Source organism: Lemur catta, chromosome 1 (assembly GCF_020740605.2).
Source record: "Lemur catta isolate mLemCat1 chromosome 1, mLemCat1.pri, whole genome shotgun sequence".
NCBI lineage: Eukaryota > Metazoa > Chordata > Mammalia > Primates > Lemuridae > Lemur > Lemur catta.
Window position 1 is genome coordinate 17,168,655 of NC_059128.1, and position 24,265 is coordinate 17,192,919.

At 36.2% G+C, this 24,265-nt stretch overlaps 1 non-coding gene and 1 pseudogene across 1 annotated transcript; one reads left to right on the plus strand and one right to left on the minus strand.

Annotated features, from left to right (window-relative positions):
• Positions 1-2,305: 2,305 nt before the first annotated feature.
• Positions 2,306-2,469, minus strand: LOC123630990. The gene has a single exon (XR_006732902.1). It is a non-coding gene; the product is annotated as a U1 spliceosomal RNA (small nuclear RNA).
• Positions 2,470-11,029: 8,560 nt separating this feature from the next.
• LOC123632748 lies at positions 11,030-12,977 on the plus strand (annotated as a pseudogene).
• The last annotated feature ends 11,288 nt before the right edge of the window (positions 12,978-24,265 follow it).

Sequence of the window (24,265 nt, forward strand, 5' to 3'; positions counted from 1 at the left end):
TAATCTCTGGCTTCTGAAGCACCTCCCTTTACCCGACCCTTTCTATAAGCATTGACTGTAAGTCTCTCCTTTGTCTCTCTGAATAGTCACATCATTCAACAGGCAGGAATCAGTTATTGGCAGTGGTCCTCAGTAAATATTTGCAGGTTAATTTGTAGCTCACAGGAGCCTCTGCTTACTTCAAACCCTACTCCCTTAGAGTGTTACTATTTGTAATATTTATTAATTTATTCATATAAATAGTGAGTTTAAACCATGTGCCATAATGAACATCATACAGTGCCTGCCCTCAAGGAGCTAACTATGAGGTTGTAAATAGAGAAATGAGAACTGCAATTATCAGCCTCTGTAAAGCTGGAGTGTCAGTACTGAAAACCAACACCTGTGTCAACATGACTGATATTTCTCCAGAAAATTGTTTTTTCTGGAAAGATAGCACTAACTGCTAGGCAACACATAACATTTTGTTTGCTTCAAGAAATTCCTGAAACTCAATTTATTTGATCAAGAGATTACTCTTCTGGGTATATAGCCTGCATTTTTGAGATCACAGGATGCCCATCTGGGCAAAAATCAAGACTCTCACCTCTCTATGCTCATCAATATTAGCTGCTTACTATTAGATAACAAATTTTGTCCAAGCCAGAATTGTTCCCTGTCTTGATAGACTCATCTGAAACTACTTGGGCCCAGATTCTAAAATCCTGTAACTATCTGCTCCTGAGATACCAGTAAGACTCTCTAGGATGAAATGCTCCCTTATTGTAGTATGCCAATAACTACGGCTTTGCTTGGCCACCAATTTATTCTGGTGGGCTTTGGGGGGAATTCACATCCAACAGAAGGAGAAAGATAGTTTTTTTAAAGAGCTGTGAGTGCTACAACACTGGCAAAGAAAACTGTGCTCAGGAAGAACATAAAAAAAGCGACTGATAAAGCAATGGGGAAAGAGTAGAAAGAGACCAGGGCTCAGAAACTCTACTGATTTTTTTACATTGATTTTGTAATCTGAGATTTTATTGAATTCATTTATCGAATCTAAGACTATTTTGGAGGAGTCTTTAAGATTTTCTAGGGATAAGATCATGTCATCAGCAAACACATAATTTGACTTCTCTTCCAATTTGGATACCCTTTGTTTCTTTCTTTTGTCTGATTGCACTGGCTTGGACTTCCAGTACTATGGTAAATAGAAGTGGTGAAAGTGGGCATCCTTTTCTTGTTCCAGTTCTTAGGGGAAATACTTTCAACATTTCCCCATTCAGTACAATGTTGGGTGAGGGCTTGTCATATATGGCTTCTATTATTTGAGGTATGTTTCTTATATCTGCCAAGTTTATTGAAGGTTCTTACCATGAAGGGATGCTGGATTTTATCAAATGCTTTTAATGCATCTATTCTGATGATCATATGGTTTCTATATACTAATAACAACTAAGCTGAGAACAAATTCAAGAACTCAATACCATTTACAATAGATGCAAAAAAATTAAAATACTTAGAAATATAGTTAGCCAGGAAGGTGAACGATCTGTACAAGGAAAACTACAAAACACTGATGAATGAAATCATAGATGACACACACAAATGGACAAATATCCCATCCTTGTGGACTGGAAGAACCAATATTTTTAAAATAGGCATACTGCCCAAACAATCTACAGATTCAACACAATTCCTATCAAGATACGAATATCATTTTTCACAGTATTAGAAAATTCATATGGAACCAATAAAAAGCCCAAATAGCCAAAGCAGAGCAATCCTAAGGAAAAAAAAAAAAAACTGGAGACATCACATTACCTGACTTCAAATTATACTACAAAGCTATAGTAACCAAAACAGCATAACAATGGTATAAAAATAGACATATAGATAAATTGAGCAGAATAAAGAACCCAGAAATAAAGCTATATACTTACAACCAGTTGACCTTTGGCAAAGCAGACAAAAATTTACACTGGGAAAAGAACACCCTATTTAACAAATGATGCTGAGAAAATTGGATAACAATATGCAGAAGAAGGAAGCTATATCCCTATCTCTCACCATATACAATAATTAATTCCAGATGAATTAAAGACTTAAATGTAAGTCTTAAAGCCACAAAAATTCAGGGAGAAAACCTAGGAAAAACTCTTCTGGACATTGGCCTAGGTAAAGAATTTATGAGTAAGACCCCAACAGCAAATGCAACAAAAACAAAAATAAACAAATCAAACTTAATTAAACTAAAAAGTTCCCACACAGCACAAGAAATAATCTTTTTCTTTTATTATTTTATAGAAAAAAATATTTTTCTTATCAGGGAAGAGAGCACACACAGTCCCCCACTACCACAAATTATGTAGTCAAGTTTCCCACATTTGGGGAAATTGGTGGGGTCAGCACATCCAGAGTACAATGGATAAGCCTTTCCCTGGGAAAACCACCTTCGTGATCATGATATCTCTTCTGCCAGGTAAGTTTAGCAAAAGAAATAATCAACAGAGTAAATATTCAACCTATACAAAAGGAGGAAATATTCACAAGCTATGCATTTGATGAAGGACTAAGATCCATATGCAAACAACTCAGCAATAAAAAAAAAAGTAACCCAATTAAAAAGTGAGCAAACAACATGAACAAACATTTCTCAAAAGAAGATATACAAATGGCCAAGAAAGACATGAAAAAATGCTCAATATTACTAATCATCAGGGAAATGCAAATTAAAGCCACAATGAAATACTATCTTACTCCTGTAAAAATGGTCATTACTAAAAAGTCAAAAAGCAATAGATGTTTTTGTAGATGCAGTGAAAAGGAAACACTTATACACTATTAGTGGAAATGCAAATTAATAAAAACCCTGTGGAAAATAGTATGGAAATTCTTCAAAGAACTAAAAGTAGACCTACCATTCAATCAAGTAATCCCACTCCTGGATATCTACCTAAAGGAAGTCATTTTACTAAAAAGACACCTGCACCTGAATGTTTATCATATCACAATTCACAATTACAAAGATGTGAATCAACCTAAGTGTCCTCTAACTGATGAGTGGATAAAGAAAATGTGATGTGTGTGTGTGTGTGTGTGTGTGTGTGTGTGCGCGCGCACACGCCATGGAATAGTACTCAGTTATAAAAAAGAATGAAATAGTCTTTTGCAGCAACTTGTATAGAACCGGAGGCCATTATCCTGAGTGAAGTAAGTTAGGAATGAAAAACCAAATATAGCATGTTATCACTCATAAGTAGGAGCTAAATTCTGGGTATGCATGGTCATACAGAGCAGAATAATAGACACTGGAGACTCCAAAAGTGGGAGAGTGGAAGGGTGGTGAGGAATAAAAAATTACCTATTGGGTACAATGTGCATTATTTCGGTGATGGATACAACTAAAAGCCCAGATCTCACTTCTATACAAATACCCATGTAACAAAATTGTACTTGTGCCCCCTAAATATATGGGAATTAAAAAATAAAACAAAAATAAAAAGAGACCAGTGCTAACTTTCTGGACATAAGATGGTTAAATAAGTACAAATATCAGTGAGGCAGAAAGGAGAGAATTGGATGGGGGTGGGTTGAGACTGGGGAAAGGTGTTTAAGGAACAAATGGCATGTGCAATGATTTAGGGACAAAGGAGTGAAAGGAAGGATTCTGGGATTTTAGTGGCCTTGGTGTGGCTGGAGCACAGAGTGGGAGGCAGCAAAGGGCAGGGAATGAGTTGGAGAATTGAGCAGGGCCCAAGAGGGCCAAGGGATCAGCAATTAGAACACTTAGAAACAGTGATGCTCAGATGAAACTTAATCATCAAACACTTTTTGGTTATGACAGAAAACACACAAAATTTTGGACTGATGTTGGTAATGACAATTGGGGAGGAAGAGAATGGTCCAGGATGCTAGTAACATTTGCCTTTTTGATCCATCTCCTTGTGTATGGCTGTGGTTGGCGTAAGTTTATGGAAATGCACTCAGTAGTACCCTTATGACCTTTATTACACATCAAGGAAAAATTAAACTAACAAAAAAAAAAAGAGAGAGAGAGAGAAAGAGAGATAGAGAGACACAATAGTCCACAAATAATTTAGTGGTGATAGGCTGATTCGATGCAATGTTTTAAATTTCAGGCACAATAAGAAAGTTCATAACATTATTGAAATGAAAGTCTGGGAGCACATATTGGCAATGTTCATATTTATGGAACTTTGGAATGTATGTTTTGCAATGTTTGATGTTAAAGTACATTCACCATTGGCAAAGCATGCTTATTTTAAACCATAAAATATGTTTACAAAGAAATTTCAAAAAGTGCTTTCCATTTCTGAGCTTTGAACAAAAAAATAACTGTATTAAAAATGTTTTGGAGTAATATACTTGCTTTATCACTAATAATACATTGTGGACATTATTTCTAGTTTCCATGACAGTGTATATAGGACTGCCATGGAAACTAGAAATAATGTCCACTATTAGTGATAAAGCAAGTATATTAATTTTTTAGGACTGTTATAACAAATTACCACAACTAAGTAGCCTATAACAAACAGGAAGTATCTCACAGTTCTGAAGGCTAGAAGTCAAAATCAACATCCTGGCAGGCCATATTCCCTCCGAAGCCTCTATGGGAGATCCTTCCTTGTCTTTTCCTAGCTTCTAGTAGCTCCAGCAATAGTTGGCATTTCTAAGCTTGTATATGCATCACTCCAATCTCTACTTCCATCGTCACATGACATTCCCCCTGTGCATCTCTGTGTCTGTGACTCTTCACCAGTTTTATTGGATTAAGGTCCACACTAACGATCTCATAGTAACTTGATTACGTCTATAAAGATTCTATTTTCAAGTAAGTTGACATTCACAGGTGCTATAGGTTAGGACTTCAACATATCTTTTTGGGAACTCAATTGAACCCATAATAGCAAGTTACAGAAAAATATGTACTGTGACTCATTTAGATAAAAATATGTGCACATGAACATGTATGTACATGTTTGTGCAACACATGGAAAGAACCAGAAGGATGAACACGCTAACTTGACTGTGCTTCTCCTGAGGAAGGAGGAAGGGAGGTTTTATATTTTTTCCTAAGTATTTGGAAAGTTTTTGAATAATTTATAATGATAATTTATTACCAGTACAATTCACTTATTCTTTCAATATGTATTGATTGAGTGCCTGTGTGTCTTGCTCCTAAATGAGATCTTTTCCAATAAAATATATGTAGAAGAAACACCTTTAAAAAGTCAAAGTTTGCAGAGGTTCAAGGAGTACCTCAGTTAGTTCAATTCATATAGGATACAGTATTTTTAAAACCATAAAATATGATCATATTTGGGTCATATTTGACTTATTTTTCATGTTCACTAATAAACTAATTTCGTAATGTCCTCTACCCGTGAGCTGCATGGATACAAGGTCATGTGATGTCATCTATTTTAATTAATAAAATTAGTACAAATTAATTATCCAGATTACTCATCCTGCAGCTGCATAGTCCCTACCTAGTCTGATCTTCTGACCAGCATTCTTGTGCCTTGTCTAATTAAACATATATGTTAATTCTATTCCAAATAATATTACTTGAGCATGATATGCATAATGGTATTAAAATAGTATTTCATTGTGGTTAGATAGTCAAGGTCAGCAGTGTCTTAGTCCATCTGGGGATGCTATAATAAAAATGGCATAGACTGGGTGGTTTGTAAACAGCAGAAATTTATTTCTCACAGTTCTGGAATCCGAAAAGTCTAAGATCGAGGCACCGGTGGATTCAGTATCTGGTAAGGGCCCACTTCTGGGTTTATAGACAGCTCTCTTCTCATTTGTCTTTTCATGGTGGAGGGCACAAAGGACCTCTCTGGGGTCTCTTTTATAAGGGCACTAATCCCATTCATGTGGGCTCCACTCTTATGACCTGATCATTTCCCAAAGACCCCAGATCCAAATACCATTAGACTGAGAATTAGATTTTAACATGAGAATTTTGGGAAGACACACTCAGTCCATAACATGTAGCATTAAGTTTTCTTAAAAATTTTAAGGCATGATATATTAATTGAAATATAGGACAGGCATGGTGGCTCACACACGTAATTCTAGCACTTTGGGAGGCCAAGGCAGGGGGATTGTTTGAGGCTAGGAGTTTGAGACCAGCTTGAGAAAGAGCGAGAGCTTGACTCTACAAAAGAGAAAAATTAGTCAGGCCTGGTGGCATGTGCCTGTCATCCCAGCTGCTTGGGAGGCTGAGGAAGGAGGATTGCTGGAGCCCAGGAGTTTGAGGTTACAGTGAGCTATAGTGATGCCACTGTACTGTAGCCCAGGTGACAGCACAAGACCCTGCCTCCAAATATATATATATATATATATACATACATACACACACACATATATATATATGCATATGTAACCATTTTCTGTTATTTTACCTTCAACTTCAAAATCGAAAGCAATGCCTACGCTGAGAATCTCTCACCGCATTTTTCTCCTCACGTTCATCATTTGGCAGTTTCTATGCCATTCTTGGTCTGTGGAGATTTTTCACAAAGCTGGGAATTCCAGACTGGGAACAGCCTCTCTATGTACACTATGCAGCCATTCTTCTCTGAGGCTTTGGACAATTCCCTATGACCAGTGACAACTGGGGAGTGCATCTCCCCAATTACAGACCACTAGGCGTCTTATACTCTGCTTACATTGGGAGAGAAGACTTCTCTTTTTAAATTTTCTCAGTATTTCTGAAAGCATTTTTTTTCTATTACCTCCTATTCTGAGACCCCAGCTTACTTTCTTCAGCAAGTTTAGGTATCTATAGAGGGTGTGGAGGAAATTTGTTTATAAGTAGTTGCTGCTGTTTTTCTTATAGGAAGTTCCGAGGCAAAGGAATTCTCAGAACTTGGCTTTCTTGATGTAATAGATGCAAAGTAAAAATGCAACATTTATAATAACACAAATAGCTCAAATATAGTCTTGACACTGCATTATTCAGGAATGTTTATGATAAGTTCAACATTTGCCAATAAAGCATTTATAAACACTTCAAAGAGCAAACAATTCCTAGTTTGGAAATATCTATGTTTTCTATAGAAGAATTTCTTGTTCCAATCTTGAGATGTAGTCAGAATGTTTTGGCTATGTTTTTAAACAAACTGTTAAAGATGGAATTGAAATAAATGTTAGCAAGTAATTGTTCTATAATTAAGTCAAAAAGCCTCTTTTTTTTTCTCCCTGAGTGGATTCTGAGCCCTATAAAATTTATTCAAAAATTCTGAGCCAATTCTTTTTAGCATTGAAATAGACCTTAGTTAAATTCTATCTTATCTGATTTACTCAAACAAGAAATGGGGAGAAAACCTATGTAAAGAATATGTTTCATTAATATATGACTTCAAGACCAAGAGGAAAAAGTATGTGAAGTGTTTTTAAGGTTTTACTTAAGCTGCCAAAGTTATATTAAAAGAATGGAAATGTTTCTTTCCCAAGTATTTGAGAAACAAAGGACTTCATGTGAATATGGCCACACAGTAGTAAACCTGAGAGTACCTGATTTAGAAATACACTGTTAGCACCTTCTCCCTTCAGAATTCAGTTATGTTCTTCTGACTTATCTGACCATATCTACATTATAGTTTTATCAATAAATATAAATACTCATAATTTTCAGGTTAATTTTTGTTTTATTTGTTTCATCACTATTCTTTAAAATTTCAGTCAGTGATTTTCTTGATGTTCTTTAACATTTTCTGTCACCTTGGACAAGTAAAATCTTTCCACACCACAATTTCTTATCTGTCAGAAGGAAGAAGTGATATAGATGTAATACATACATGCAAATGTAGTACATTAGAGGGAGAAATCATTTCATTGTAATATATTCCAAAATTATTTCATATAAAATGAATTTCCAACCAGTTTTCCACTAAACATTTCTTTTTCCCAAATTGATTTTTGCCATTTTTTCAATGACCATATTTAAATGTTTATTACATCTCAGGTATGATGCTGAACACCAAGTATACCATGATGAAAAAAATAGAGCCAGTCTAATTTTTTTCCTGTGGAATTGACCCTGTTGTACTGGGCAGGAAGGATGTTTGCATACAAAGGGGTATATGGGTGGTGACAGGCCTCAAGAATTCCATAAATGTAGGATATACTTCTATATATACAGAGATACATATAGATATACTGCTAGATAGAGACATACATAGCATAATAATGGATATGAAGGACAGTCTGGTGGATGAGCAAGAGTTCACTAGGTGAGGTATTGAGAAGGAAGATTCTAAGCAAAAGGGCGTCCGTGAAGGTCTTGTGGTAGGAAAGAGAATAAAGCCTTCTAATATCGGAGACATATTAATAGAGTTCGAGTTTAGATTCCAAGAGAGAAAACAGAAGGAGATTAATAATGATGAGGTTGGCAGACCCAGACTAGAAGTGCCTAGAATGGCTTTGAATTTCTTCTAACTCCCCTGGGAAGCCATTTCAATATTTCAAGCAGGAAAGAGTGACTTGATTCAATCTGAATTTTAAAAAGGGTCCTTCTCACTGCCATGTGGAAATCATCCTGGAGTAAAAGCAAGGTAACTAGCTTTGTAGCTACCAACTGCTTAGAAGAGACATGGTAGCAGGGATAAAAACTTAGTGATGGAGATTTTAAAAGAAAGGATGAACTTGTCTCCTAATTGGGAGTGGAATCAATGAGATTAAGTGAATTGGAATGTAAAGGCTTAAGGAGAGTGAGATGTGTGAGATAACTCCCAGGATTTTGGCATGAGCACATTGGTAGATGGAATTAACCTTTATGGATAGGAAGAACACTGGAGGCAAGGGAGAATCAAGGAATAGGAAACTCAAAAGTTGAGTTTTAGACATACTAGTGATATATTCCAGATGCCTAAAAGGTTTTGAAAAGAGACAGGTATGAAGCAGTGTGTGGGTCCAGAGACCAAGAGAGGACTTGTATTGAGAAATGCATTTGGAGCCATCTGCATAGAAAGGGTTCATAAATCTATAAAAACTAAAGTGGAATATGAAGGCCGGGCGCGGTGGCTCACGCCTGTAATCCTAGCACTCTGGGAGGCCGAGGCGGGTGGATCGCTCGAGGTCAGGAGTTCAAGACCAGCCTGAGCAAGAGCAAGACCCCGTCTCTACTAAAAATAGAAAGAAATTATCTGGCCAACTAAAATATATATAGAAAAAATTAGCCAGGCATGGTTACGCATGCCTGTAGTCCCAGCTATTTGGGAGGCTGAGGAAGTAGGATCGCTTAAGCCCAGGAGTTTGAGGTTGCTGTGAGCTAGGCTGACGCCACGGCACTCACTCTAGCCGGGGCAACAAAGCAAGACTCTGTCTTCAAAAAAAATAAAAATAAAAATAAAGTGGAATATGAAGAGAAGAAAAGAGTACCTAGGATTCTGTTGTACACAACTGTCTGGTACACAATATTTAGAAGTCTGGTACAGGAGAAAGGCAAAACAGAAAAGATGGAACAGATCTAGTATTTGATAACTTAAAAAGAATCGGAAGCAGAAGTAGACTTTAAGGCAGTGGTCACAAACTCAAATTCAGGTCAGGGGCTGGCAGATGAAGTAACATGTTACAAGGCAAGGGGTGCTTGGCTGGTTGGGTTACCATCTGCCTACATTCAAGACTCTTTTGAACTGTTTGACATAACAAAGAGCAAATACATATATGTCCATATGTCCTATGGTTTGCTGGCCATGAATTTGGGACCTCTGACAAGCCAATGTCAAAGATTTTCTGCTTTTTGTAAAACAGAAAAATTGTCATTTAATTGCTGTTATGAGCTATGTTCCAAGCTGCTTAAAGATAAGGTGGCAGTTGGACCAAACTTAAAGATTTCTTTTAATAATAAGTATATTTAAGAACAAACTGCATTCTATTTTTTATTCATCCAAGTATAGACTTTCACCAAACAATATGGTTTCAAAGAATTTCTCTTTTTCCTCTAAAGATTAGTAAAGCTTTTCTCCTATAATTGCTCCTTTTGGTGACTTTCACATTGATGTGTAAATGTGAACTTTCTTCCCAATTTCTATAGCATGCCATGCAAGCAGGGGTATTATATCCTAATAACATATGGCATAATAACATTTTTTATCTTTGAATTTTAAATGTCAATGATATTTACTTTGATGTGAATATATTTTTCTCAAAAAGATCAGATTTAGAATAAGCAGTCAATTTGATAGCATCACCTTTTTATCATTTTTTCTAATTATTTATTGAGTTCCTACAGTAATCAGGATATTTAAGCTTATGCTTAAGACTCAGGTGTTATACAATGGTCAAACAGGAATTTGGGAGCAGTGTTTACACATTTGGTTTTGTGCATGGTGTTTTACTTATGTGATCATATGATGCTACTGAACCAACCACACTGCACTGATGTAATGCGTGTGTTTTTCTTTAACATCATCCATTTATCAAATCCACATTTATTGAGAATCTACAATGTGCAGAGTACTGTGTTAGGCTGTGGGGACATACAAATGAAGAACACATGGCCCTTTTGAAGTAAAGGAGTCATATTTTGTGATAACAATTACAATTCATTGCGATGCCTGTATTGTGTATTAAGTAAAGTAGGAGGACAGAGTTAAGAGTGCCTAATTTAGCTTGGGGTAGAGGCTGGAAATGACCCAAGACAATTTGCTTGGAAAGGCATAAACCAAACCTTTAAATATAAGTAAAATATTCTCAGCAAAATGGGCTGGAAAAGGCATTTGGATAAGGCAGCAAATACTTTGTGATGATTAGCTGAACCGGAGAATACAAAGGTGTCAGAATAAGAGAAAAGCATCATGCGTTTATTTACATTATACAGTAGTCTCCCCATTGCAGCTTAGCTTTCCAAGGTTTCAGACCCCCACAATCAACCATGGTCCAAATATCTTAAATGGAAAATTTGGGTCTCAAACACAACAGCAGCTTCTGGGATTCGTGTGCAAGCCCATATGGGCCTACATGCAAACAACCATGCCTAAGGTACATGCAGTTAATACTAATTCTTGGTACCACTTAGTCTTGTGTGAATGACTTCTAGCATGGAAAAGTAAAGATAATTTCCAATGATTAGGGAAACTGAACCCCTCAAGCTAGTAAATGCTGCCTTTGCTGATACCAAATGATTGACTGGTGATGCTGCAAGAATCAAGTTGCAATGAACCCTACCACAATGGTGTTTGATGCCAAACATCTGACTGGATGCAGATTTGACAATGTTGTCCCATCTAACATGAAACATTGGCCCCTCATGCTGGTCAGTGATGCCAGCAGGCCCAAGGTCCAAGTAGAATACAAGGGAGAGACAAAAAGTTTCTATCAAGAGAAGGTGTCATCTATGGTTTTGACAAAAATGAAGGAAATCACAGAAACTTGTATTTGGAAGAATGTCACCAATGCTGTGGTCATAGCGCCAGCTTACTTTAATGACTCTCACCATCAGGCTAGCAAAGATACTAGAACCATTTGCTGGTCTCAACATATATAGGATTATCAATGAGCCAACTGCTTCTGCTATTGCTTATGACTTAGACAAAAAGGTTGAAGCTGAAAGAAATGTGATCTTTGATCTAGGAGGTGGCACTTTTGATGTGTCAGTCCTTACTATTGAGAATGAAATCTTTGAAGTCACATCTACAGCTGGAGACATCCACTTAGGTGGAGAAGACTTTGACAATCAAATGGTAAATCATTTTATTGCTGAGTTCAAGCGCCAGCATAAGGACATCAGCAAGAAAAAGAGAGCTGTATAACACCTTGCGTCCATACTGCTTGTGAATGTGCTAAGCATGCTCTCTCTTCCAGCACCCAGGCCAGTATTCAGATCTATTCTCTACAGGAAGGAATTGACTTCTATACTTCCCTTATCCATGCCTTGTTTGAAGAACTGAATGCTGACCTGTTCTGCTGTGCCCCATAGAGAAAGCCCTTTAAGATGCGAAACTAGATAAGTCACAGATCCATGATATTGTCCTGGTTGGTGATTCTACCCATATCCCCAAGATACAGCAACTTCTACAAAACTTCATCAATGGAAAAGAACTGAGTAAGAGCATTAATTCTGACAAGGCTGTTGCTTATTGTGCAGCTGCCCTGGCGGCCATCCTACCTGGAGACAAATCTAAAAATGTTAGAGATTTGCTAATCTTGGATATCACTCCTCTTTCCCTTGGTATTGAAACTGCTGGTGGAGTTATGGTTGTCTTCAGTAAGCACAATACTATCATTCCTATCAAGCAGACACAAATCTTCACTACCTACTCTGGTGTAATCAGGTAGTGATTACTCTGCTGTAATCAACCAGCCTGGTGTAATCATTCAGGTTTATGAAGGTGAGTGTGCCATAACCAAAAATAACAACCTGCTTGGCAAGTTCAAGCTCACAGACATACCTCCTGCACCCCGGGGTGTTCCTCAGATTGAAGTCACTTTCAATATTGATGCCAATGGAATCTTCAACATCCCTACTGTGGCTAAGAGTACAGGAAAAGAGTACAAGATTAACATCGCTAATGACAAGGGCCATTTGAGCAAGGAAGACATTGGGCATATGGTCCAGGAAGCTGAGAAGTACAAAGTTGAAGTTGAGAAGTAGAGGTACCAGGTGTAATCCAAGATTTCACTTGAATCCTATGCATTCGACATGAAAACAACCACTGAAGATAAGAAACTTCAAAGGCATGTTCAACGATGAGGACAAAGAGAAGATTCTTTACAAGTGTAATGAAATCATCTACTTGCTCCATAAGAACCAGAGAGCAGAAAAGGAAGAATTTGAACATCAGCAGAAAGGGCTGGAGAAAGTCTGCAATCCCATCATTACCAAGCTATCCCAGAATGCAAGAGGCGCGCCAGGAGGAATGCCTAGGGGCTTCCCTGGTGGCCAAGCTCTTCCCTCTGGCTGTGCTTCCTCAGGGCCCACCACTGAAGAGCTTGATAAAGCCAACCCCCAAATATAGATGTTGCATTGTTTCACATAGTTAAAACATTGAAGGACCCAAATTTGTAGCAAATTCTGTGAAAGATTTAACACATTGACTGCCATGTGAGTTGTATTTAACTCAGGCTAGTTTGGAGCCTGAGGCCTCGTGAAGCAAAACTCTGAAGCTGGTTCATGACAATCTTACTTGTTAATGTTCTTATTGTTACAATCAATATAGACAATTTAATTCTAAAAATATGGATTGCATTGCATATAACTCACACACAGAAAACAATAAAAAATAGCAAATTACAAAGGGTCATTTTGTTTTGATAAAACACTGTGGTCCTAGGGAAAAATTTTTTTTCTCTAGTGTGGTAGTCAATGTGTTAAAGTTGATCTGCTATAGTAAATTATTGGAAATTCCTAATACTTGAATATGGAACATGTGCACAGGGGAAGGAAATAACATTGCATCTTATAATCACTGTATTATAAGTGGAAAATGTAATGTCTTAAACATAACTGTATTTAAAATTGAAAAAAAAAATTCCAGAAATAATTTATAAGTTTTAAGTTGCACACCATTCTGAGGAACATGATGAAATCTCCACATCCTGTCCTGTCCCACCCAGGACGTGAATCATCCCTAAGTCTAGTGTATACACACTGTCTGGACTCTCCCACCCATTAGTTATGTAGTAGCCGTCTTGGTAATCAGATCAATTGTTTCGGTGTCGCAGTGCTCGTGTTCAGGTAACTCTTATTTTACTCAATAACTGCCCCAAAATATAAGAGTAGTGAGGCTAGTACATTGTTATAATTGTTCTATTTTATTATTAGTTATTGTTATTAACTCCTTACTGTCCCTAATTTATAAATTAAACTTCATCATAGATGTCTATGTTTAGGAGAAACATGATATATATAGAATTTGGTTCTATCCCTGGTCTCAGGTATCCACTGAGGTTCTTGGACCATATTATCCCATGGATGAGGAGAGACTACTGTATTAAAATTAGAGGACAAAGTCAATGTACATATCATCAAAAACAATATCATTAAGTGTTTTTTGGTCTTTATTTTTGTGGATTATTGAGTTGGTTTGTTGAGATACAAAGTTCTGTAGCATGGACTATGCTCTCAGGGGGCTTATAGGCTGTATGAGGCTAAGGATTTACATTAGAAAGATAAATATCTCCATATAATCTATTAAAATTATAGAGGCACAATATGATAGTCTGATTGCCTCACTTATATGTAGATTTAAAGAGCTAGATGTCATTCCTTTGAAAAATACCGTTTTATATTATAATAGAGATTATAACAGAGGAGTTGACAATTTTCTCCTCACTTTTAATTTGTTAGAAATAGTATATCTTTGATATTCACTTCCCATCTGTCATAAATTGACTAGTTTGTTTTCAAATATATACATTTTACTCAACAGGCCTCTAAATGATCGAGTGTGTGTTGGCAGTGGAAATGCAAAAATAAGTGACACATGTTCTATACACTTAGAGGTTCACAATCTCATCAGGAGAGCGAACAGTCTTGTCTTTGATACATCACAAAAGCTACAGGAGAGGAAGCATGTGGTACTGTGTGACGAAGGGCAGAAATGAATGCTCTGATAGGCTTCATGAAATGGGGTCAGTTAATCTGGGATTGAAATACGAGTAGGAGGTTATCAAGAGAATTCAAGGCACAGCAGGTGTGAAGGTGGGATAAGGCTGTTAATTTTGATATCTGCTTGTAGTTTGGGACAGCCAAAATGAAGGATATGGTAGATAATAGCAGAAATGTACCACAAGGCCCAGACCAGATTATGGAAGACTTTATACACTATAAATATTTTTATTATACAATAGCCTATGCAAAATGTTCTTATCCTAAAGGGTCATAAGATTTCAAGTCTGCACTTGCTTGCTTTTATTTTTGTCTTCTAATTACTTAAATTTCAAAGATTTCTTTTTGTCATAATTGTCCATTTTACAAAAACAATTCTAAAACTAAATAATATGTTTATTTACATTTGAGAAAGCCCTTTGCCACGTACTTCACTGTAATTCTTCACCATCTTCCATAATTTTCCACTCCTTGAGACTTATCTAAATGTGGAGACCACATGTAAAGTCATCCTTCAAATTTTTATACTCATTTATATAAATGCAACACAAGCAGGTGTGCCCTAAGATCCCCTGGGCTTCCATGGCAGTGGTTACTGTAGCAGTGAATCTGGGAATTCATTTCAAGAAGACAGTCTTTTCATAACCCCAAACCCAGTGAAATGGAATCGCTAAATGTCATGGTCACATTTGGCAAACGAAAATGAAATGTAATCAATGAAGTCCCACATTTGAACAAACTAATGCCTTTGTATTACTTTCTTATACACTTCCCTTGCAATGAATCTTAACATGTGGAGCTTGGAGAGGGGACAGACATCAAAATTTTACAAGCATTCTTTAAACGTATATGCACGCTAAAAAATGTCTGCTTGTATAATATATACAGTATGTAGTACACACACATATACTATTTTTACAAATACATAAAAATGTAATTTTATGGTATGGTAGTTAATAAATTAAATACATTTCTAAGAGCTATTGATTTCATAATACATTTTTATCATCCATTTTTGTTTTAACATATTAAAATTATTATTATCACATGAGATGGCCCATGGTATATTTTTGAAATTAAAAAGGCTATTTAATGTCACAGCTTAGCAAAATGATCATTTTAAATAATTTCCATCTTTGTTTGTTGAAAGAATTAGTGATACCCATTTAGATATTCTCCTTTGTTTGAAAAAGGCATTCTGATGTTTCAGGGCTGGAACAAAGTCAATTTTTCCAAGATGCCTTTTATATAGGATAAAAGCACAGTAAGGTATCTTTAATATCTTCTTGAATTTAATAAATGAATTAAATGAAATTCTTTTATGTGATGAGGATTATTATGCTTTTGAAATCCTCCCCACTCCCAACATTTTGAGACTCTTCCCAAAGCTAAATAGAAGGCGACCACTTTAACCTTTTCAACTTTTCAACACCACACATAGAGTCAAAGCCAAGGATCATCTTCTTTTTTGTTAGCTGCATCTTCATGAGCATAATAACCAATTATATATTGTAAAATATAAAACAAAACCTATTCTAACATTATGTACTTGAGGGTATACCATAAGTATAGGTTTCTTGTGATTTAGAAAATATAATGATATATTACAGTCATTTTTGAAAACTAGATCTTAAAAATTAATCCTGGTGTGGATATTAAGTTCAACATAAAGCTACTTGGTTCATTTTTATCCTGTAATGCAGTACATACTTTCTGGACATTCAATTTTCCTTCATCTTTAGGATCCACTGAATGAATGATATTCATAAAAATCTTTCTTTATACCAAATATCAGCTTTCTCAATAAGAATATAATGTTTGTTTGGGGATAAACTTTATGTAGTCTTAGACATTGGAGAGTTGGCTAGGACTAAGGATAGATAAACCCAGGGGCATAAGCTAGAGCCCCCGACCTAGAAGAGCCTAGATTTCAGTGAATAAATAGTGACATCATGCTGCAATCTAGTAAGTACTGTTCCAGAGATATGACAAATTAGGTCAAAACGACCAAAGTGGGTGCTGCACTCCCCTGGTCTTTCTTAGAATAATGCTTTTGAATGAGCCAAATGAAAAGATGAAATTCTGCACTGGTTCCTGGCTTGTAATAAAGAATCCCTCATTGCATGGCATCTCCGTGTAGTTAGAAAGCACAGAAATCCTAGTTTCCATTACCTTCTGACTTCTGATTGTAATGGGCCATATGGTTCACGATTCTTCTGTAAGTAACTTAATGCTTTGTGTAATTAAGAGGGCATATGCTTCCTGTACAAAATCACTGTTAGATCTTTGCATGGCAGAAACCAACATGGACTCAGTCCTGGTATCAGCTTTTATCTTCTGCCAGTAGCTTTAAAATTGCTTAATAAAATTCAAAGAAAATGATGATACATCTTACAGTTATCAAGATAATCACAAGTGTTATTCTAGTTTATTCTGATACTGTCTGTGTAGAGGAATTTAGCACCTTGTCACTCATCATACCCATTTTTCACCAACAGGCTTTTATGGTGACAATTTGACCAGATCTCAAGCAAAGCTAAAATTCTCTTCAGAATCTTTTTATTCTTTCTGTAATTTATTTACTCTATAACAACATTCCAGCTCACTGATTTTTACTATCTCACTGGGAATCATTTTTTTTCCTATTAACCTAGTCTCTACAAAGTAAGAACTGCAGATGTAAAATCAAAGACATATAAATCATCTAGTATAATTTTATACATGAAGAGGATAAAATGTATATTACTTTTTTATTCCATGTTCTGCGAATGGACTTTCTTTGATATGGACTCAAAATAGCTATAGAATTAAGCCCTTTATCTTGAATCCTTTTTCTGTTTTAAGTTGCTGGAAGCATGGTCTAATTCCTTTCCTTTGTTCTGCTTCACCACACTTTAGAGCCATCAGAAAACACAGATTTTTACTAAAGCAGTGATTGCCAGAGACCTTGGCTGGGAGTCAGGTGGTGAGCTTCTGCACACATCAGAATTCACTGTAGGCAGTGGGACTTTTGAAACTTAAAACTATTTAGTATGAAAAGCAATATGATTTATGAGTATGTGAGTTAACTTTCATCTATTCCATAGAGGCATGTGCCAAATCTCAGTAAATAACATAATTATTCTGCACTTCTTCTCCTATCCATCTCCTTCCTATGCAACATTATAATAACCTCCCACTATGATTAGGGAGAACTTCTCTACCATTTGACACTGGACTTGGCCATGTAGCTTGCTTTGGCCCAATAAAGGAGATAGAAGTGATAGTGTGCCATTTCTGAGCCTAGGCCTCAAGAGAAACTTGCATGTCTCTAGTTGAGTTCTTGTGCTTCTTCTGTAGGCAGAAAAAGACATTCCTGGATGCCTGTTATTCCTTGGAAAAAGAGGAGAGACCTGTGCAGCCCAGCCAACCCTCATATGGATAACAAACTCACTTGAGATGAGTGGAAGTTTATAGATGCATGAGAAATGTAAGTCTATTACTATTTGCCACTGAGTTTTAAGGTGACTTCTTTAGCAGCCAAGAGCAATTAGTCTGCATTTGGAAATCCACTGCCATAAGTGGCTATCCAAGTTTTTCAAAGATCCTTATTGAAATCTACAGCAAAGATTTTGTTATTAATAGTTAGCAAATGGTAGTTAGAAGTAATGTTTTGTGCATAAAGTGAGAGGTGTTCAAACTATGTCATTGACCCCACCACTGAAATTATTCTGGTCATACCACCCAGATAATCTGCCCAGGTCAGCAATTTAACAACTTTAAATCATGGATAGGGATTCTTTGGTTCTATGTTTTCCCTACTTCGTGTAGGACTATGTCTCCTGCCTTGATGTTAGGACAGACTGGATCACAATAAATAAATAAATAAATAAATAAATAAATAAACAAACAAACAAACAAACAAACAAATAAATGATCACAAGATTGACTTTTGTGTCTGCTTGCTAATAAATGTTTGCCTTTTTGGAAAATGCTTCCAAGACTTGCTTCCATTGTGAAATGTGGAGGTAGTCATTAATGCTTTGTGCCAAATCCTTCTGGCTTCTCACCTTCCATGGCAAATTCCATTTTTATCCGCTTGGCATTTATGGTTAGTAAGTTGTGAGAGCCAATTAATTGGCATTTAATTGCTTTTACAAGACCTCCCAGGACTCTTTCCCTTTGTCCTCTGCCATGGCGATGGGCAATGTTCTATTTAATTGCTGTCTGATACTCTGGATCACAGAGTGAGGACAAGGACAAGGCCAGAGCCCTTGGTGGATCTCCAGTGGATATTCCCAGCCTTATTATTTTAGCCTCTGAGATTTGGGGATTGTTTTTTATTGCAGCATAGGCTAGCATCACATACTATTTGTAAAGAGGCTATCGAGAAGAGGAGATGTAGTGATATAGCATTCACCTTGTTCTTGTCACCTCCAGAGAATGGTAACAATGGAACTTGGCAGTTACTGAACAGACAGTTTGGCAAAGATGAGGTTGATATATTTTTATGCCAATGACTTAAATACAGTTCCCTCTTTCCAGTTAAAAAATATCTACTACATTTTTTCTGGACTGAAAATCAACTGATGGGATACTAATTATTTCTCAGTCAATAAGCCAACTGTCTTAAATCAGTTGCCTGATTTCTCATAACTGGGTTCTGCTCTGAAAGCGGAGAGCATATCTGGTTAAGAGGCCTTGTAGTGTTCAGGAATAATGACATGGAAAAAATAATTTTGGGAAAGTTAAGAAAGTTAAATAAACTCAAGATACTTTCACTTTAATTTTTTCTCAGCAAATACACTGGGCCAATCCTGGTGAGAGTCTTTGCACCCCAGCTGGAAAACTTCACCAGCTCACAGGAAATGGTGGGTCTCAGAAGCTTTTCACCTCAGGGCTGTTGAGACAGGAGATTGGAGGATTTATGGAACATATGCATAATGCATTTCAATATGCTTTTCATGTGCGTGATCTCATTTAGTCTTCCCACAATACTCTGTCTTAAGTATGAATTTTCCTATGAAGGATTCTTCATAAACAATTGAAGGTTAGGTTAGGTACATTGACCAAGACCACACAAGAAGAAAAAATTAGTAGAACTTCAACTTCTTCTTGTTCTTTATCCGATAAGCGTCATGTCTTTTTTCTGCTGTAAGCTGCTTTGCGTTCATCCCTGCTAGCTTCTCCCTTAAAGCATATGGAATGACATTCTTAGTCCACCTTATGTATCCAGTGGCATTTTTTTTTCCCCACATGGAAATAAAGTATTTTCATTTTTAAAAATTCAAGTTTTCTTAATTTCTTGTGAGCTATTCTGTGGGCATTTTTACTAAGGATAGGTATGCAAGTTATATACAGTATGTGTTGGCCCTACAATTATATCCCGAAGATACATATCGTCCTTTCTGGTCTCTCCTATTTGTTTACTTTTCTTCCTCTTTCCTCAGCTTCACTTCATACCACTCTTTCCCCTCCTATCTTTTTCCCTTTTCTCTGTACTTTCTCCATTTAGCACTATTTCTTCAGGGATTTGAAGAGAGGAAAATGACTTAGAATTAGATCATTGGGTGAGTAAGTGAGGGAAGAAAGCTGAAGCATTTTAGACTTTCTTCTCATCTTCTGATCAACCAAAATGAACTAAGTATGATTGATGGTAGCTTTCTGTTATTTCTGAAGGCCAAGTGGTTAAAAATCTGATAAAAGTAGTATCTTACCATAGAATTTAAATAGAATAGAGCTTATCTCTTATCTCTTCATAAAAATCTCCCAATTGTGAAAGAAATGAGCAAAGAGGCTGTTACCCTAGCCTCACACACTAGGGAAAAAGAGTAGAATTATACAATATTTCTCACCATGAATATTTGTGAAGTGTAGACATTTTAAGTCTTGGCTATTTGAGTGAAGTTTACCACTATATTTATATGAGAATTACATTAAAGTTTAGTCCCCTAGAAATATAGTCAGAAGATATGTTCATTTTCCTTATCATACTTTTTGCAGGAAAAAAAAAATCACAATTTAGTTCACTGATTTAAAGATATGTCAAGAAATGATAGTAGAAATTCCGGATTTGGTTTCATTGGGGCCTAAACAATGTTAACAAAGATCAAAGTGCTTTGTTTTGTTTTGTTTTTCCTTCTTTCTGCTTTAATGTCTTTATTCTAGAATTTAAGGTAGTTGTCGAAGTTCCAGGTATCGTACCCAGGCATTGGAATGTACTGCAGCAAAAGAGACCATCCTTGCATTTGACTTACTTTTTAAGAGCAAGGCAAGCTCTCTCTCTCAGAGAGCTTGCCTGCTCAAACCCTAAGAGTTTATTGGCCTGTTTCACATCTCATGCTCATACTTAAACAAAATAGATTGAACCTGATTTGTCCTTCAGGTTGGAATAGGGCCACCTTCCCTCAGAGATATATATGCAAACTAAATCAAGCTCTGTAAACAAGAAACAGGGACAAATATTCATAGGGTAAGCAAGCAAAAATGACTGCTCTCGAGTTTGAATGTTTACATATTACTGGTTATTTTTTCCCTTGCCATTCCTGCAGAAACTTGGAGAACATAGCCAGGCCTCCTTTTGTTCAATGTTTTGTTATAGTGTTGATGAGAAAAAAAAAACGTTGCCTCCCAGCCAGGGCCACTATCTATGTGGAGTTTGCACGTTCTCCCCACATTTGCCTGGGGGGTTTTCTCTAGGTACACTGGTTTCCTCCCACATCCCCAAAATGTGTATGTTAGGCTCATCGGTGTGTGTCTAAATTGTCCCAGTCGGAGTGAGTGTGGGGGTGTGTGTGAGTGTGTCCTGCGAGGGAATGACATCTTGGCCAGTGTCGTTCACACTTAGTGCCCTGAGCTGCTGGGATAGGCTTCTGCCATCTAAAAGCCTAAATTTGGAAAAAGTGGATTGAAAAATGAACAAATGAATGAATACACATTATTGTAAAATAAAAATGTGTAAAGTATATAATAATCATAAAAACTCATGACAATAAATGATTCAATAGAAAAGTCCTTGGTGAGCCTGTCTCATTTGTGATTATTCTTGAACTGCTGGTGGTAGCAGGTGCTCTTTACGATGTTCTCTTTGCAAACATTTATTCTTTGATTTCACCCACCATCATTATGACCACCGTCACTTATCGCTTCACCAAAAATTGGGTAAGTAATTATCTTACTTGCTTTTATTAGTATTTCTTAAATATATGTGCAACTCACATTTATTTCAATTTTTAATATTAGAAGTGCTGGGGGTCTTTTTTTAAAAGTCTGGCTTGTGACCACAAATGTGCTGTAGGAAATTAACTCTTGTTTATATCAATTAGCATATGGTAAAATTAGTTTAATTGTACATTGTTTTACTTAAAGTCACAGTTTCCAAGAACTTATTGACAATGTTAAGTAAGAACTTATTGTATATAGATGTAGTATTTGTTTGCAAAAAAGAAAAAAGATGATTCTTACATTGTTAGATTCAGCAGGCTCATAGAAAGTGGCTTCTTGAATATTAGTAATGAATTTGAAAAAATGCATTTTGCTTCAGAGTGTGAAGAAAATAGTGAATTCCTTGTATTTTATTCCTCCTAGTCATTCTTGGTTAACCATATTCCCTGTTTGTTTGTTTTTTTTTATCTCTCATTATCTAAAATATTTTCAACTTTAAATTAGAGATAGCACCTTGTTCCATTTTGCAGCCCACACATAGCAATTTTATCATCATCATATGTTTAACTTGTTCCAGACTGATTAGTCATGGGTATGTATTGCCAAGAACAGTGTGTTGTATCGAGAAAAATCACTTTAGGCAAGAAGAAGCATATGCATATGTGTGTGTTGTAGTGGGGGATAGTTGGTGAAGACCCAGTTTCCTTAGACTGAAGAACAACATTCAAAAGACGTTCATGTTGCTGCAGGAAACAATGAAAGGAAGGAAATGTTAGTCAAGGGTGAAAGGCACCATATGTCCTCCAGTACCTAGGCACACCAGGGAGGCAGCCTAATAGCTATCTTTATGCACCCTGCTGCGTGTAGGTATTGCAGGACAGATGGTGTATTTCACCCTGAACTGTGAATTTCCTGAAACAGCTGTAATGTTCTTTTGGTGTTGTTTGTGTGGACCATTATATATAAGCAGAGATGTTTAAAGCATCCCCTTTTCTCCCACTCAGCAATAATTAAAGGACATTTATATGTTGTTAATTCATGCTTCTAACTATTGAATTGTTACAGTTTGAAATGTTACCTACCCAACTCCTTCTCTTTCCTCTCTCCCTTCCCCACCAAATTTCTCTCCATTTCTTAATCCTTTCTAGTCTAGTCCCTCTTCCTCTTTTCCTATTTTCTCTGGTTGGCAAAGAGCACTATTGAGGGGAAGGAACAAAAAATTATGCAAGTTGTTTTTAAAACGACAGCTTATATTTCAGAACTGGTTATATACATTTTTATTTTTAAAATATTGAATATATTTAGGATCCCAATCTCAACTTTGGGATTTCCAACATTTTGATAAAAGTAATCAGCTGTCTTCATGATCTCCTGAAGAGTCATTTTTTTCCTTAGGAATATTTTATATTTGTTCTGAATTCAGCACAACCTAATTCTGATTTTCAACCTGTGACTCAGAAAGAGTTTAATACAGTCCTTAGATTCAAACAAAACATATCCCGATTGTGACTGAGAGAAACAAAGATGGATGAGGGGTGAGTGGAAAGTAAATTATGGTAAAAAATCATATAAATCTATAGACAAGAGTATGTATAAAGATATACTTTCAAGGAGACATATTTGATGTGAAATTAACTTAGCATAGGTGTTACTGCTAAAGAGACAGTTCACCTAAAATTGATGAATATTATTAATAGCTCAAATAAGACAGAAATGACATTATCTTAGAGAGCATTTATTTCTCAAGGCTGTTGGAAAAACATAAAAATGTACAGCACTAAAAAAGGGCTTAAATTACTAATGGCTCAAAATTAAAAAAGAAAATTACTAATATGTAATAGACCACAAACACTGTGCAATCACATGAGGACATTTTATTATACTTTTGAATTATGTTTAAAAATATATTAATAACTGCCTCATTATTTTATACATAAAATAAAATTTACCAATTTAACCATTTTTAAGTGTGCACTTCTGTGGCATTAAAGATATTCACAATGCTGTGCAGCCATCATCACTATTCACCTACAGAGCTTTTTCATGATCCTCAGCTGGAACTCAGTACCCATTAAACGCTAACTTCCAATTGACACCTACCTCTTGCCCCCGACAGCAACATTCTACTTTCTTTCTCTATGAATTTGACTACACTGGGAACCTCATATAAGTAGGATCATACAGTATTTGTCCTTCTGTAACTGGTTCATTTCACTTAGCATAATGACATCAAGGTGCACCTGTGTTGTAGCGTGTGTCAGAGTTTCCTTCCTTTTTACGACTGAATGATATTCCATTGTATAAATAAATACACCACATATTGTTTAACCATTTATCTGTTGATGGACAGATAGTTGCTTTCAACTTTCTACTATTATGAATAATGTTGCTATGAACATGAGTGTACAAAAATTTTATTTAAGTTCCTGCTGTCACTTCTTTTGGGTATATACCCAGATATGAAACTGCTTGATTGTATGGTAATTCTATAGTTAAATTTTTGAGGAACCTCCACACTGTTTTTCACCTCACTGCATCATTTTTATTCCCACC